The following is an 18,688-nucleotide window of genomic DNA, read 5'->3' as shown; positions in this document are numbered from 1 at the left end:
GCGCACACTCAGTTTGAACTCTTCTTAAGCACTTTCAGCACTTGTGCCTCCTCTTGATGTCCTCGGAGGAAATAAGTTTCTGCTGTATTAAATTAGTAAAGAACATATTGTAGAACCACTTAACAGTCACTGACCTTGAAAGCGAAGTGCATATGAATGTTTCCCTGCTGCATTGGTAATTCAGGCGCCGTTTCAACAAGAGCACCTTGTTTGACACATTGCAGATGTGTGTCCAAGTGCTTCAGCGTGGCATCAAATGACAAGTGACAAGCAAGCAAGGAAACATCAGTAATTATTCATGCATTTTCTAGGACCTGCAAGTAAGGTGATCTGTTGATTTTGTTAACAGAACACGGCAAAAATGTTGCAAATGTGGCCTTTCAGACTTTGACTTTTAATCTTTAATGTGCGCCTTCATCGGAGAACTAAAGAAGAAACTGTCAAAATGTAGCAGAATGTGGCAGTATTTTTTATTTTTTTTCAGGCCACATGACTATTGTAAACCCAGAAGTCCCTCTTTTGGCATTACTTGGTCTTCACCAATTTCTGTGAAAAATATTGTTGTTTAAGTTAAAGCCATTATACTTATTTTCTTACATACTGTACATATGTGGGGTACTGATGGATGCTCATGTGGTCAGCAGATAGATAGATAGATCGATCTTCTGCATAGATGATCATGTCAGACACCCAGTGCACCAAGATAAGATAAAGAAGGATTATTTTGCACTGTGAGTAATACAAAACTAGTTTCCCAAGAAACTAAATATAGAGTGTACATGCAGGTTAATCTTTTGTGTTTTCTTGCTGTAAATAATGCACACCAGGTTTAGTGGAGCTGTTCAATGCAAACGGCTACCTGCTTCAACCAAAATGCAAACCAAGATAGGATGATTTGATTCTTTGTTGTCATAAAAACACTCTTTAGAGCTGCTTTTGTTAAAATGTTACACTATTTGAATTTGTGCAATTTGCCATTCTTTGCCAGAAGATGTTTATGTGTAGTTCATATTTTAGTTCAAAGCATATAATCACCTCATTAGCCAAGATGAACTGCATACACTGTATAGGCGCAGAAGAAACGTAGCAAAAGCCTAACTCACTGTCTACCTAAAGATTTCCTGTCATGTTTGCTTAAACTCTGAAGACTGTTTCCTAAAAATTATTAAACAGAAACACCAGCCTTGCAAAGATTTCAACCTCCGGGCTAAAAGCTTCTACCCAAAAAATAATAATAATTTAGTTTGACGAGAATGAGAATAGTGTGTGCTTGGTGTTGAATTTTCTTGCAATTTTTTTTGCAGGTCAAGCGTACACGATGTACTAAGAGAGTTTGTGACTGAACCTGAAAAGACTGATCGTCCTGAACACACAGGTGAGTCTCACTGTTCTTGCTGTCTCCTAATAACAAGGATCCTTGAAATGATGGATGGTAGTACGAAGTTAACATCAGACATTGTGAAGTGTGAGCAATGCCTGGATGATAAGTCAAGTAATCCCTCAGAATATTTATAGTGTTTTATACCAGAAGGGATCTGACATTTTTATTACATTGATTCACCTCCATGTAATCTACTGGAACAGAAACATGATTAAAATTTAAAAATCAATCATGCATTTGCCATTTACAGACGTCTGCATGGCGTCAGGGCAAAAACACATCAAATAAGTGAAAAAGACGAGTCTCAGAGATCAATACTCGAACTATTCTTGTCTTTGAGTTAGCTGGACTCTTCTTTCTATGAATTTTAAAGTTAAACACGTGTAACCATCAGAGAAGCTGCGCCATATCCTTCGCCTGCAGCAGTCACTTCCATAAGGAAAACATGTTGTGCCCATACTGCACTGAAGCCATTATCAGGTCTATCCCTGAGAACAAAGTGAATTCAGCCTGCAGAGACACAAAGTCTGTAAGAATAATGATTACTTCCTACGACATATACCTTTTGCAAAGTGCACATTTTCTCGGAATATATAAAACAATCCATGCATAGGTGCCCATACCAAACCAACTCTGGCATAAATAAATAAATGAGAAGTTACATGATCAAATTAAGTAAATGAAATGACTCAGTGGCTGCCCTGCATAATGAAACACTATTATAAGGTATTGAAAGTATTGCAAAGGCAATGGTGCTGAAGTCTTTGCCAAGCAATAAACTACTTATCAGGAGAAAACAGAGTTAGCAAGAACTATTGTCGCTTTTAGAAAGCATGAAAAGACAGCCTAATGTGTTTTAATGAAACTCTAAGAAAGAACCACTTTAAACTTTAAAGGGTAGTTTAAGCAGTAAAATGAGAAATGAAATAAGTCCTGAAATATCTTTATATTGCTTTCTAAAGTGCACTGGCTGTGCAGCAGAACTTTGTGAGGGTGTGAATCTAAGTGGAAAGCACACACGTTAATAGCTACATTTCCTTGACTTTTTCTATTTTCAGATTCAATCTTCTATTTTCAGGGGGGAGCTGCACCGGTGTAGAAAGCCGAGGTGATTACTTTCGGTATCTGTTTGTATCTCCCAATAATGATGATGATGATGATATCTGGAGCTTAAGATGCAACAAAAACACTGCGTTATGCAGAGTTCACCTTCCAGTCTGTGTTAATGAGATGACTCCTGCACCCATATGCTGCTGTTTAATTTGCAGAAACCTGCATGCTGCCGGTATGAAGATGGTCAGTGCAGTCATTGTGTGCATTATAGAATATATGCAGCTTTCGACGCTGAGTATGCCACTAGTGAATGTCTGAATGTCCAGCTGTGCGGCGAGCTCATCCTCCCTGAGGTAGTTACGCGGGAAAGGATGATGCAAGTGGAGCAAAATATCCGCATTACCGACACAGCCTTAAATGCTGTGTTTTGTCACATTTTTAATGATCGTGCCCTCACTAAGCTCAGGTTGCGACGTATCAGCGCTGACCCTCGTGGGCTGAGCTCTGGTAACACCTTCCAATCTGTGTTAATGAGATGACTCCACTCCGTCTACGGGTCACGGTGATATTTACAGAAACCGTTGTAGCGGCAGAGATCCGCGCCTCCCTGCGGTGCGTCCTCGCCTCATTTGCATAGCTTTCAGACTTCCCTTCCTCACTCTCCCTGTTTCATCGCTCTCGCTGTGCTCCTCCGTGATCGACAGGCTCCTTCACACTTCTCTCCAGTTTGTGTCGCACATGTTAATTAAAGCCTCTAATTAGCTTCCCGTACTAAAAGGCCGCATTAAATCAGAGTTGGAATGGCAAATGATTCCTGGCATTAGCATAATTGTGTTTTTGAAGTGTAAAGATTCGGGCATTAGGGATGCTAGCACGCGTTTTTGTTTCAATGATTTGTTGTGTTTGTGGCTCAGGGCCCAAGGGGCTGCTGGAGGTTGGCTGGGTGGGTTCTGGGGCCTCAGGACCCTACAGGGGCCACACGCTAATGAGCCCCGCTATTCTCTGATGAAGCAGATACAGGAAAAACAAAGCTGCAATGTAATACCCTCAGGTGCCCCTAAGAGTCCATCACAGCAGAGTTTGCTATATGTGCAGAGAAAGTAACAGATAGTAAACCAGCCCCCACCTCCTCATAACCATTGCATCACTCTAAAATTGCAAATCACATTCAGAGGTACCTCAGTACTTACAAGCTCTGTACATAAAATAGCACTTACAAATGAGTCATCGGCTTGGTGATTGTTCGAAATGCTCTGAATCACAGCTGAGCTGACAGCAACTTTCAAAAGCCATTGATTAGATCTGTAATGATTTTGTGCATTCGATTCACTGTGCTGAACAACTACAGTTTACTAATGTTCTCAAAAATTTCACATTTCATAAAGCAAGCTACAGAAAGCAGAATTTAAATCCCACACACGGTGGTTTAAAGTGTAAAAGAAGCAACTACAAACGTAGCTATGAACTGCAAGGAGTGTAATGGCAGGATTTAGTTGCTATGGAAGCAAAGAGAGTGACAAACAAGCAAAAGTACATCTGCAAATTTTTGGAGGTTGTAATTTTCAGTTTTATTAAACCTGACCAAGCAGGAAAATTAGTCTGAAAAATTAGCCAAGGGGCAGCCAAAAACTGCAGTTCATCAACTGGCCACTTGAGGCTGACTCCCAAGAGTAGGTCAATCCCCAATGACTCCTATATTAAAAGGCACAACTTGAGTAGTCCATGATCATGTTTACAACCATGTATGGTCATGATGACACAACAACTTTATGTGGGGGGAATTTTTTGTTAAAGGCCCTCAATCAAAAAATATTGAGGCATAGAGTTCTGAAATATTGGGAGCAGCTGAGGAGGAAAAAGATGGGTGACAACATAGTCCGCTAGGCTGCACGGCAGCGAATTGTGTTGCAATTTTTTGAAAATTTAATCTTTTGAAAATTAAAAAAAAAAAGATTTTTCATGCTTTTTGACTGAAATTATAGTATTTGTTTGTATTACTTAGCACTCAAGAGCCGTTACATGTGTAAATTTCATTTGCTAGATTAGCCTTTCTAGCACATGTCCATAAAGGGTCAGTTTCATCCTTTCTGCAGCTTAAGCAGAGGCGCCCCACCTCTCCCCAGCCACCTCCTGCAGCTCATCTAGGGGCACACCAAGGTATTCCCAAGCCAGATATAATCTCTCTATTATGTCCTGGTCCTGCTTCAAGGCAAATACAATCAATTCAGGATTAAAAAAAACTTTTAAAAAAAGGGCTAAGAATAGCCATGTCAATCTTTTATATACAGTTTATGGTAAGCAACCTGGTTGAAATTTTGGAAAATGTCAGTCCCAGTTATCCATAACACTATAGAGCCACAAAGACGTTTGCATCTGTTTGTGGGAGTTGTAGTTCCACCCTAATGTGAGAACATATTGTCAAAAATAAAACCTGTATATGTCCGTCAGCTGTACTCAAACTGTCCTGTCGCAGGAGAGTGATGACTTCAGGATCCACTTCCTTATTAGTGTTAGACTCTGATGCCCCAGGTCATGTCCTCTATTATAGAGTGACATATCTGGATTTACAAGTGATTAGTGCTGTGCACGTCGTCAGCTATCAAACATGACTGAAGCTGTCAGCATCCCATGAATCGTGCCTTGGGGTAAACATGATGTACTTTTCAGGAGCTTCCTCTGGGTGAACTCGCTCACTGCTTCTGTGGTGAAATTATTCAGGGTGAACTCGTCTACCCAAAGGCGCAGTGGTGGAACGGTGACAGTTTGGGGGTTGTGTGATAGCTGAGAGTGTTGTCATATGAGTTATTATTGAACCAGCCAGACATACCACAATGCAGCACATTCCCGCTCTGGCCTTGATTCCGCTCCAGGCATGAAAACCCATTAAGATGCATTGCAGAAAAGTTGAAGAAATGATGTAAGGAGGAGGCAGCAGACAGAATTATTACCACTTCTACACAAGGCTGCCTTTAATATCATTAATTCTAATTAAACGATTTTTCTGTCAGCAGTCAAATCATTTCTGGGTTTTGTTTTTTTATCCAAGACCAATGTTGATTACATAACGGCATACTGCCACGTTCTTGAAGTGACAGATGTAATTATGTGGAATGATTTTTTTAATGGCTGCAATATGCATTTTTACTTTTGAGAGAGAGAAAGAAAGAAAGAAAAACATTAAGAAAAGACGGAAAGCAATAGAAAAGACAAATTCAGAGAAATATGGAGACTGCATGCAGCGCCAGACTCTGTTTGGAAGTCTAACATTCATTATGTCTGTTTCACTGGTGCTGTTAGTCAGAGCTTAGTAGGAGATCGCAGCCAGCCAGCAGAGGAACCAAGGGCACTGCCAGAGGCTTGATTTACACAACAAAAAGACATTTCACCCTATGTGACCTGGACAGGACTTTAACATTGTTTCTCAAAGTTTTGCCAAGTTTATGTAGTTGCAGCTGCCAAAAGGAAACTCCGCTAGAACGAGCTGTGAATGTTGGCCGCTGTGCCCCCGCTGCATCCATCTATTCTTGCTGCATCTGTGTTGATTGCAGCTCCAACTTCTGTCAACAAGTACATGAAGTTTGAACTTTACTTAAGCTGCAAAAAGACACTGAGGTCTGTCGTTATAGAGGAGTCAAGAGTTACTTGGCATTGCGCAGAGCAGAAAATAGCTAAGTTCAACCCAGTGATTGCCTTTATAAACAACAGTAATAAACCGAGACACAACAGCACCACGCAGCTCGCAAAGCACAAATCATGTAATTATATCATTTCTGTGAATGTGGTTTCCTCTCTCATTCCCTTTCTTCACTTAAAAATCAAATTATTTTGGAGTCTGGAGCATTATGGAAGTGCATTACACAAGAAGAATGCATAAGAATAAAGCTGACAACTGGTAGAATATAGGAAATGGCGCAGGTATTGTGTTATGCCTTTGCAATATATTAACTGACCTGTTGATATCACTGTTTTTATCTTGATAAATAAACTTTAATGCCATAAATAAATGCAACATGACTAAGAGTCTTTGGCTTGCATCAGTTAATATACTTACAAGAACAGTGCTGGCATGCTAATAGAGTATTTGACAGGCAGTCTTAACACTTTAGCACAAAGCAGAGTTAAAGATTATAAGAATATCTTTGATTTTTCAGGTATTTGGCTGCAAACGTCCATCCATTTAATTCCATTTAGCCAATTCATATTGGCCCTTGTGGGCTGTCTTAGGATGAGAGCCAGGAGCGGTCTCGTCTCACTGTCATGAACAGCAAATATGACGTCAGCAAACACGTGATGCGAGCTGTGCTTTTGTGTCGTTTTGGCCCTTCGTGCAGGTCAAACCTCCACCAGGTTAAAGGCATGAGTATGTGACTGTGTCAGTTCTTACTGCCAGTTTATATCAGATTATACAGAGGGAGATGTTGCAACAGTTTGAAAAGCAATTTCTTTGCCTTCAGCTTTGACTTCTTCTCTTCCTATACCGGCGCTGATTTGGACCAGTGTTTGCTCGCAACACGTCCAATCCGGCAAATATAATGGACCCATAACACAGAGAGACAGACTCACACACAGTCACATCTATGGACATTTTAGAATCACCAATCACCTCAAGAGAATATTCAAACTTTAAAAGGAAGGCCAGTCAGTGGATTTGAACCATTGCTTTGTAATGAGGGTGCTAACCACCCTGCCCTTCCTGATGCCAGCAGCATAGGTTATTGCAGTTTTTTTGCAATGTATTTAACAAGTTGTCTGTCCAATTAGTGTAGAGATATGTTTGTCAAACAAACAAAGCAAAAAAACTATACAAATGACAACTTTATTGCTGTGTTAAGAGAACAAATCCAAGGACTGACAGAGTCATGAGGGAGCCATTATGGTGAACAATTAAATTTTAATAGTATTCAGACTAAACCAAAATAGCAGATTGAGCCAGAGTGCTATCTGTAGAATCACACAGGTAATTCAATAAGAATTGTTTTTCCTCTCTAACAGCAGTTGGCAACACATAAAAATCCAATCGCCTGAGATGTTTGTGTTCCAAGAAACCTCTCATAATCTGCTCCACAAATCTGACAGATGGGTAGTCGTTAAAGCGCGAGTGTTACATAGCCACAGGTCTGTGTTCCAACATTAGATTCGTAGATTTCAAATGAGCCATGATGTGCTTACAGGTGTGCATTTATTGGCCGTTTTACAGCAGCTTCAAAAGTGACTCAGCTAACCAGAAGTAAGGACCAAAGCAATCTGTTTAATCACTATAGAAATAAAACAATCTGATTTATAATGTAAGGTTCACTCCTATTCTCCTGAGATATTGAAGCTATTTGACCAATGAGTAAATTCATCAGCTCAAGTTCAACATGTACGTTGTTTCTGCATTTAAAAAATAATTATTTTCTTTGGTTTTAAAGGTGTTGTCAATAACATGCAGGCATTGTAAAGTGAAATGTGGGCGTTCACCTTTAAGAAGCACTGACAGACAGTCTAGATAAAAACAAGCCGATGGCAAGATGACAGGCGCAAGAATAAAGTGATATTTTAATTTGAAAAATCCCAGCACCTCATTTGAGTTGGGTGGAGCTCCAAACACCAGGCAGAAATATGTCAGGTAAACACACACACACATTCTCGCTCTTTCTCTCTCTGCAGCTCTGATTGAGTGAAAGTGTCTGCGTTGGCGGTCAAGGTCAGCTGATAATGGGAGAGATTGAGGACAGGGTGAGGCGGCGGGGGGGTCGGCAGCAGTCTCAGGTAATGAGATTTACGACCCTGAGCTCTCACTGCGCACCCCTCTCACACTCATCCCCCCCCAACCCCTCAGCTAACATGATTTATAGATCTAATAGTCGTCAGCGCTCCCGCCTAAGATAGAGCCTTCACATTATCACAGAAGGAAAGTCATCCGTTCAAGAGGGCAACAATACAGAGACAGCTTCTTAGATGTTTCTGCATGTGTTTGTATGTGTGTGTGACATGCTAATGCTTCAATGCATGAAGACATCAGCGTGTGCACAGATACCTTATCTTAAGAGCGGAAATAGTTTATGTTTGTATACAATATAACAATACAATGCAACAATAGATCATTGGGCGATTCAAGGCATCATGTATCGTCAACTGGTTATTACCCAGCTTTTCACCTGTGCACTTTTGGTTTTCTGGCTTCACTGCTGTTTTGGTTTTAACACTACATATTTAGAAGTAACTAGCAATCAGTTTGCGACTAGCTGATGGACATTCACTAATGTTGATAAAGAGCCATGTAGTTGTTGGATGCCAAAGCACAGCTAATTAGAGGACAAATAACAGCCTTAACATTCAGCAATTCAACTACATAGACTAAATCATCAAATAACTCTGTTTTATTTTAATTTATTCACTTACTTTCTGTCAGTTTTCAAGTATGGAGTGGTCATGATTATTCTAAAAAACTTAAATGCATTTCGACCAAAAGTTGGGGTTTTTTTGGACTCTTAGGAACAAAACCTTTCCCTTTCATGACTAGGGATGGGTACCATGTCCGGTGCCATGATGGCACCGGTTCTGACATAAACGGTAGTAACCAGACCGAAAAGCAGCGCACATTTCGGTGCTTTATTTCGGTGCTTTTTTTTCCTGAGCTGTGATACACTTCTAGCCAATAATTTTACGTTTCCGAGGATAGTAGGCGGGGCCAGGTACGTACGTTCTTTTAGAGCAGAGCTACAGATTAAAAATGCCCAAGGCGAAGCGGTCAAAAGTCTGGCTGTACTTCACAGCAAAATATGCAAACTCAGCAGCAACAAGTGCTTTAAGATGATACTGTGATACTGTTAAAGGAGGTAACACCTCAAATCTGATGAAACACCTGGCGACGCATAGCGTTTTGTTTTTTAAAGCCCAGAAATGCGCCATATTTGATAGCTTGCTGCGAGACCTCACACCGAGCGCATCTACTGTGCGTGGGTTGCCTGTTATCTGACCCGGAGTTAGCAATATCCCCCAAAAACCCCGAAGAGGAGAGTCCTGGCCCCTAGCCCTGCCAGTGTAGCAGAAATGATGAGGATGATGATGGCAGCAGCAGCCATTCTTCTCTACGTGAGTAGCTTAATGTTGTTTGTGTGTAATTTACGTTGAGTAGGCTAACCACGTTATTACATTAATGCATGTAAGGTGAACTAGCAAACATCATCATAGCTACATGCGGCTGTCTTCTTGTTTGATGGCAGATGCTCCCTTCACCCTGGCCAAAAAGGCTAAAATGACCAAAGAAAAAGTGGAAAACAGCTAAACATGAGAGGTTTTGGACAAAGTTTGTGTTTTTTCCATTGATTAAGCACTGCTTCCAGCCAAGAGTGATACCATATATGCCCCATAGCTGCAGAAAAGGCTAACATTGTTATCTTTTTACAAAAAACCAGCTGAACATGAGAGGTTTTTGGACCAATTTTGTGTTCTCCATTCTTTACGCACCGGTTTGAGCACCAGCACCATTTCAAAAGTACCGATTTGGCACCGGTATCGGATAAAACCTAAACGATACCCATCCCTATTCATGACAGTCACCAGTAGCAACAGATATAAAATTTAAGAAGTGAACAAGTTAACTGATCCTCTCCAAATCCTAGCCAAACTGGGATCACCTAGCCTAACCCATGCATTTTAGGATGAACACTGGGAGGTTCAAAACCCCAGCCTGGTTTAGAACCTAGGTCCTTTTTGCTTTAAGACCATAAATCCAAGCTCATTCAGACCAACACAAAAAATGACCACCAACTTAGCTAAAGTGGGAAATTTCACAATTTTCTTTCTTAAGCTTCTTAGCAAATGGTTCAAGCCATTTGGCATTTTCAAGCAACTACTAGTGAAAAGACCATTGGCAACTCTAAAGTGGGAAGATCACGAGATAAACTTGTCTCATTTTGAAGTGATTATCAATGTCGGTGCATGATACTAATGACTGACATATGGCAGGATAGTAAATACATCAGAGGATTACCTAGGCAACCAGAGCATGGAACATCCACTGGGGACCAATTATCAGTATCAAAGAAACTGATGGTTTAAACTAAAGCTCCTTGAGCCAACTGTTGTTGTGATATGGCGCTATATAAACAGAATTAAACTGAAATGAATGGTTGATGGTTACGTGAACACAGGTTTAATTTATTAAACTGTCTTTATATTGATGTCTGCTCAATAACTTTGTATTTCCAGTCGGTTTTATAGCTTCCACCGTTACGTGCATAGTAATATTATAATGTAATACTTAATTGCAGGCAATAATAATGCAAGATGAGACAATCTAAACTGTAATTTTTTTTCCATTAGCAACATAATTGCAAAGAACAACCTCAGTTTTTCCTTTTCATTTCTACCAGTAAACATTTCCAAGTTTTGAAGCTAAGCTAACACTGAACGCAAGTGTTCTGAATAATACTATTTGTTTGCTCAACATAAACCATGTTGAAGCGATAATAGTCCAATTTAAATTATAATTAAAAATCCAACACAAAAGGCAACTAGCTGCCACACAGAATTAATGGGATAACTCTGCCATGCCATCCCATACGCTGTTCTGCTCATGTTATACCATTGTAAACAAAATGACAGTCAAGTGAAACAGCACACAAGCAATGCTATTGTTCCAGTACACTGCACAAGCCAGCTGAGGCACTGCGGCGGTAAGGATGGAAGCCATTGAACTTACTGCTCATTACCAGTACAACCTCTCCTGGAGCTGCAAAACAACTGAGGCAATATTTAGTGTCTGTTCAGCTGTTTGCAAACTCTTCTGCACAGAAAAAAAACACCCACCCAACAATATGGTGACAGCCAGATTGCTTCCCAATAGATGTGGTGCTAATATTTGCACTAGGCCGGCTGTACGTGTTGAAAAATATGGTGGATTGGATTTCGAGCACACCCTCACACACATAAAAAAAACCCTTCAGTTGTTTGTTCTTACATACTCTCCCATCTTGGTGTATTTTGAGAATTAAACCAATAAGCCCCCCTGCTAAGCCCAGCCTAGTAGTTATTGATGTGCTGCCTTATTATTGTCTGGAGTTTATTCTGTTCATATTCACTGTGTCTGCCTTTGTGCCAAGAAGCAGTTACTTTAAACAGGCTGACACCGAGGGGCTCAGAGACACACAGGCAGCTGTGGAATTTCAGGCAACAAATATGCTGCAGAAATCACATTAATCCTCTGATAGCATTTTTATTAGTTCATGCAATTGTTTCAGGACACAAATACATATTAATGCTTTATTTTGTGGAACAGAACAAAATTAAAGGGGAATTTTAAGCTAGAAAAGGAACATTACACCCAATCATGATAAAGGGGACTTTAAACCAGCAAACACCTAACGGCTTCCCAGCAGCTTACACTGATCAGCTGTGTGCCTACTCAGTGAATCCTTAATGAATTTATTCATGTTCCATTTTCTGGAAGTTATAGTTTTGAGTTAATTTGGATACAACTGCACTAAGAAATGAGTACAACCAAAAAAAAAATGCAATTTAAACCCCCACCCTGCTTCCTTTTTATCAGTTAATTTTTCATTTATTATATTTTTACTTACAGCAAAGTCACATTTTGATGAAGTGCAACCCAAAATGCAATCAAATGGCCCTTAATTTTCAGCCTCGAGGCTTTTGTGCTTATATTGATACAGTGGTGCAGAAGCAAACAATGTATTTGAAATTATTAAACACAGATAGAATGTAATTGTGTAGTTATTCTAGCTAAAACACTACAACAGCCATCTGTACCTAAGCAGATATACAGACATTTACACTACATATTGTTACACTGAAATTTGTGGCTTCATAGCATAGTGGGCCATACGTTTGTTTAATAAGTGAAAATTCCAAGAAAGGGACAATTCCCTTGGGGGGTTGTGTCGGGAAAGGCATTCAGTGTAAAAAATCTGAAGCCACTGGTGGCTTTTTTACTATTACACTGAAAATTACACACTCACCCATCAGTTTGAACTGATGCCTGCCACTGGAGGGGGAGGAGATAACATTTGCAACTTTATATCATTGACTTTTATACTGACATTTATTACTCTTTATATTAAATACTTCTATAGTCATGTGTACAACAAAAGTATTGCCAATCATTTTGAAATGGAAAATTTTCTGATCTCCTCCCATGTTTTACTTGCTTTGGTTGATTCCTTATTAACAGCTTCTTCTTGCCAGCTGACAGGCACAGCTCATTTTTGACTTTCCCCATCAGTGACAAAATGTAAGATGTGCTCTGGATCAAAAATAGATCGAGTTAGCAAAGAATGATATGTAATTAATATCCCAAGCTTTGTTTAATTACCTCTGATCAGTTTTTAAACATGTAAATATTTAATCTGCCCACCTTTCACCCTACAGCTCTGATAGGCTCCATTCTCCCATTAAGTTACATAAGCATATAAGAAAATGGATGAGCTGATGTTTTATATACATTTCAAACTTAATGACAAAATTTTAAATGAACATTTTTATAATGACAAAGTGTGAAGGTTCACCCTTTGTGATAACTGCTTTAAATAATACCATCCTTCTGGTCATCATATCCACTTAAGCACCAAATATGCTCATCAATATAGTCCCCAAAGATTGCACTTACCCCTGTTTATGTAACATGCTAACATCTTGCTGTTTTAGGACCATCTCTAGACTTTACAAGCATTTTTAAAAGGAGCTAACATATCATTGTCATGACTACTGGGAAATCTTCACGTTCATATTTTTGGGTGTAGCATACACATAATAACTATATTGTGCTTTTAAATCTTTACCCATCCTCTTGCTGTTATAATGCAAGAGAATGTGTATTACCGCAACACAAGGAGTTCTTATCTTGTTTAAATTTAGTTTATTAGATGCCTAGTAAGGCACACAACATCTCTGGGAAACAGCCCCGAGAAAGAAAAACACACCAACAAAACTTTTTGCTTCTAAGACTTTGGATTTATACCTCATGGAGCTGACTCACAGGAAGCTGCCCGCCCCTGCATGCCTGTGAAATCACCCCGTATTATCTCCTATATCATTTTATCTCATCACACCCACTGTCTCGGTGTGGGTGTGTGTCGGTAATCATGTTCACAGGGACGTTTGTCACTTTGAAAACAGGTGGGATAAGAGGTGCGTTCAGGCAAAAGCAGATTTTGTTCAGAAAGTTGCTAATGCTGCTAAACTGAGAGAGAGGGGGAGAGGGGAAACTTGTTTTTCATTTCTTCAGAGATTTGCGTTATTTAAAGCCAGACGAAGGAAGGGCTTGGATGCTCTTATTAATTTCGTTTGTTTGTCGGCTACTCAGCTCTTTCACCTGAGGAAACCATGTCGGCTGCGGGGACGATAAATAGTGCTGTTCAAGTGCCTCTACAATTTTCAGCTCAATAGAGAAAATGCACTGTTGATTTCTCGGCAGTGTCTAAGCTGCTTTATTAGCAAAGAACTAAAGGCACATTTTTCCCTTCTGTTTATTCCTCTGTCAGTGAAAAAAAAAAAGAAACTGTCTCTTGAGCTCCGTTCACACTGCGAATGCCTCCTGGTTGCAGAAGCAATCAACATGCACCCCAAATAATAAAACTTCAGGGTGATTCAGAGGACAGCTGTGTATTGTCAGTAGATAATAGTGTCTCCTTGCTGTCTTTCCAGTTCTAGTCTCTCCAACAGCAGCCGATCTCAAGATGTACATTTCATGAGGATAAATCTGATTTCGTCTTTCAGAAGCCAGGATTTCAATTTTCATGCAAAGGTTAAAAACAGATTAATACACACACACACACACACGGTAACAACAGCCCCTTTTCTCACATACATTCAAACGTGTACAGTAACAGCACTTCAATGCAAAAGCAGCTTTGTCTCAACACAGAGGAGGGCGAGTGTTGCCAAAGAGAGCTTAAAATGGCTGCTGAAAGTCAGAATACTGGCGCTGAACCAAGCCCAGCAGACGGTGGACAGGCTTGCGGTTGGATGGCTGGGTTCGAAGGCAGCAGCTTGTTAGGATGGAAATGGATTAACGAGAGGCACAATGGGAGTCTTAGGCGTGTCTGTGGTGTTGTGTTAAAGCCCTGCCTACGTTGCCCGGGCTGCTAGACTCATTTATGCCCAGCGGTGCATGCAGCAGCCAACTCTCACACACAGGGCTTTCCTAATTGCCATGGTTTCTTCTGTGCTCGCAGCGACAGCCTTGATTCAGCATCCATCAAAGCGGTGAATTAACCTGCGGCGCCGCGCAATTGTTCTGTTCGTCACATGCAGCTGGAAGTGGAATTATTTTTCTGACACAGTAGTGTTACATTGTGGGAGGCACTGCTGAGAGTTTTACAGCGAGATGGAGAAATTCGGAACAATAGGCAGGTTTTTCTTCACCTGTGCACAGAATAGCTGAAAGGTTTCATTGCAAACTGGTAAAACGAAACACGATGACACACTTAAAGCATAATTGAAGTTTATTTCACAATTAATATAGCTATAATTATTTTACAGGTCACGCTCTCTTTGCCCTTGTCACCTGTTGCAGAGATGAGTCACACAGAGCACTATATTTGGATAAATAACAGGAGTTTACTGCATCAATCCCAAGAGTTATTTTTGCATAAATCAATTTCAAAAGTTTACTAAAAGCAAGCACAGAAAATAGTCTCTTGAAGCATGCATTAAGCATCCAGATCCAGGGATGCATGACCTACAACACAATGGTGGCGTTCATGTTTTTCCTCTTGTACATTTGCACCTGACTTGACACATTATGCAGGCAACATTTTTTAAACCCTTGGTTTTTCCATCTCCACCTCCCCAAAAAATAAAAAATGCATAAGTGATTGAAAGAGTTTGTGCCCACTAGTTGCAGCGCAATGTTGCATTGAAAAATGAGTGATGACTCCTAAGTAATTTAGATTTTGTGTTTTTCGCGGCTGTATTATGTGCCCTTATTAAATGGCAGTCAGCGGAGAGATGACAGGAAATTAGGGGAGAGAGATATGGAAACAGCATCCAATAAAACATGCCCTAAATGGAAGAAACAAGAAACAAGTTCCACACAAACACACTCAAATCCACCCACGCAAAATTATCAAAGCTTCGTCTACAGTATCATTAAATTATCTCAACGTTGTACTGTTGCGCGGGAACACACAGGGCTCTCACAGGGCTCTCACAGGGCAAAAAATATATAGTATTAGATAACTTATCAGTCTCTCATAGGACAGACATGTGTACACAAACAAGTCGATGTGGTTTCCACTAAAGGCCATTAGGAAGGACATATACTTGCTTTTTAACCATGCTTCTTCATAGACAAGTGGCTCTGTTGTGAACAGAATTGATCACATACTTACCAGTGTACAACATGTACTCCTAGAGGACTCCATTAAAGAGCTTATTCCAAAAAAAAAAAAAAAAAACACCATACAAAACTTCTAGATATAAACAGCAAAATGGCAACTCTTTAGACCAGGGGTCCCCAATCCCAGTCCACGAGGGCCGGTGTCACTGCAGGTTTTAGATGTGTCCTTGATCCATCACAGCTGATTTAAATGGATAAATTACCTTCTCAACATGTCTTGAAGTACTCCAGAGGCCTGGTAATGAACTAGTCATGTGATTTAGGTGTGTTGACCCAAGGTGAGATCTAAAACCTGCAGGGACACCGGCCCTCGTGGACTGGGATTGGGGATTGGCTTTAGACTGGCAACAGTAGACTTGTGATTGACAAAACAGATGCATCCAATGACTAGTGAAGCAAAACACACCATTGGCACCGTTCCCACTGTTTCCAACATCTTCCACCAAGCACAAACAAAACTGTCTCAGACTCTGTCCATTTTTTTTGGTCGCACTTTCTGTTACAGCTCGATATTAATGCAGAAATGGTGATGTAATAAGGTGGAAACGAGAAGGTAACAAATATACAAGTAATAACCAGCTAATATTTTGTGAGTTTATTTTGTAAGCTAGAAAAAATGAAGCATACTGAAGCTCAAATGTGGTTAATTCACTTCAGTAAAACTTTATTTCAGACTTGATTATATGTCCTGATTATTTTTTGCCTATGAAACAAAACCAATTAGTAATAGCATAGTAATATACAGGTAACAGTATGATAATCTGTAAGCACTAAAATAGTAACATCTGGTGATTTAAAATTTTTACGTATTGACTCTAAAGCACTGGTAGTTTCATGATAATAAAGAAATACTAGCTTAACATATCAGGAGAATACAGTATTGTGCAAAAGTCCTGAGCTCCCAGTCTTTTCTTTGTATTTTTGCTTCTAAGACCAAACTTTCTTCCAACTTTTTTTAAAGTGGTCTTGGGGAAGAGTTCTCTAGCTCTTTCATAATACAGTTTGGCAGGCATAAAATTGTGTTTTTGCACAAATAAGGTGTCTCCTGACCACATGGTACTTAAGTTTACAGTAGCTGCCTTTGGCTAATAAAGAAAACGTTCCCCGAAAATGAGTCCGATTTCACATTAATGATAATCGTTGGTTTTCAACACTACTCTAATCAGCCTATTAATGACATCTTTGCTTAACTGTTAGTGGGAGGGCAATTCATCTTGAAATAAGAAAATAATATTGTGAAATTATTAGGATATATAACCAAGAGTGAAGCTTTAACTCAATGTATTTAAGCAATGTTTGTATTTAATATGTTTTATTTCTTGGCAATAGCGTCTTTCTTCTAGCTTAAAAAATTAGCTCAACCACAGAATGTTATTATTTGACTATTTTGGAATTAATTAGTAATAACTTAATATGTCCATATTATTATCTTCCTCTTTCTGCCTTGTTACCCCACTATTACCACATTGTTACCGAGCAATAAGCGGACGTGTTACCCTTTTATAACTGGAGGTTTTTTATAACAGCGCTGCTGTTGTTGTGCTCACACACATGAGAAAACTGCAGACTTTAAAACATTTGTCACTGTTCATGTGCCCGTTGACCCTGGAACCATGATGCATCTATTCATGCATAAAGCAAATGCACAGTTGAAAGCAGGTATATATATAATATATATATTGCTTTAAAATCGGGGATCTGTTACTGTGTACCTGGATGTACTGTCATGACAAAGTTAAAAATAATGAAACCACCTTTAATATTATTAGAAACACCTGTGCAACCCCTGTGGAAAAGAGGAAGAAAAAAAGCCTTTTCACACTCGCAGGCTTTAGAGTGTGTAATTAAGCCAACCCGCATGTGTTTGGACTGTGAGGAGAAAACTGGAGCACCTGGAGCAAAGCGAGGAGAGCAACACATTTCACACCCGAAAGTTCATCAAAGGAAAATACAAAGGAAAACACCGCAGTAGTGGAGGCACTGTGTGACTGACAGGTGATGTCTGGGAAGTGCACTGAGCACACAGCACAAAAAGCATTCGGTTAGAACCAAAATGTTGCAACAAAGAAAGATGCTAGATGTCACTGAGCTAATGGTGGCAAAAAATACACTCCAGTCAATCATTTCGACTAATGGCAGCAAAAGTAATTTCATATTTGCTTGTTAAAATGTGCCACCAAATGAACTAAACTAAACAGCCCTATCTTACTCCACTGTGCCAAAGAGTTTCACTGTAGTGTACACACTAATAAAACACCATTAATAAATCACACTGTTGTGACACTTGGAGACATGTTCCTTCATTATAATGAACATGTTTTATTTAAAGTCAGTTCTGAGGCTGTAAATACTGTAGTGTAATGTGTGTGAGACTGAAAATAGTCCAACAAATGCTATATTTCCTTGTGTTTAAAGGTTTTTTCCCAGGTTTTTTTGTAGTTGTTTTAAAAGATTTACGCTTAGGGCTGAGTGCAATAGTGTTGCAAGTAGCGCTGGTGAAGAAGGAAAGCAAATCCAAAAGCAGGACACAGAAGGCGGATGTAAACGTTTAAAATTCAAATCTTTAATCCAGGCCGAGGTCATGCACGGGTAGGCAGTCAACGATGCCAACAAACCAGCAAAGGGGCTCGGCAAAAGAAAAGAAAGAAAGAAAGAAAAGAAAACAACAAATGCAAACAAGAAATTAGAACACGAGTTACCACAAGCCCTGGTAAGTGACAGAAGGATACAGCAGAGGACTGGGTGGAGTGATTAACTAATTAGGTGCAGAAAATTGGAGGGAAAAATAGCAGAAGTGAGAAGAACTAAGGATTACAAACACAAATATAACAGAAAAAGTCTTGAGAGACAGGCACACACTCACAATGTTGATGCATTTGTACTTTTAATGCATTATCTGGCTCTATCTA

The 18,688-nt window shown here is 39.7% G+C and overlaps 1 long non-coding RNA gene across 1 annotated transcript in view; it reads left to right on the top strand.

Moving 5' to 3' along the window:
* The window catches only part of LOC113008797 (uncharacterized), a 55,041-nt gene that overhangs the window by 10,730 nt on the left and 25,623 nt on the right, over positions 1–18,688 (top strand). Inside the window, exon 2 of the long non-coding RNA XR_003270065.2 lies at positions 1,305–1,375. This is a non-coding gene — a long non-coding RNA (uncharacterized LOC113008797). The remainder of the gene's footprint in view (positions 1–1,304; positions 1,376–18,688) is intronic.

Source organism: Astatotilapia calliptera, chromosome 17 (assembly GCF_964374335.1).
Source record: "Astatotilapia calliptera chromosome 17, fAstCal68.1, whole genome shotgun sequence".
NCBI lineage: Eukaryota > Metazoa > Chordata > Actinopteri > Cichliformes > Cichlidae > Astatotilapia > Astatotilapia calliptera.
This window is presented reverse-complemented; position numbering and strand designations above follow the sequence as displayed.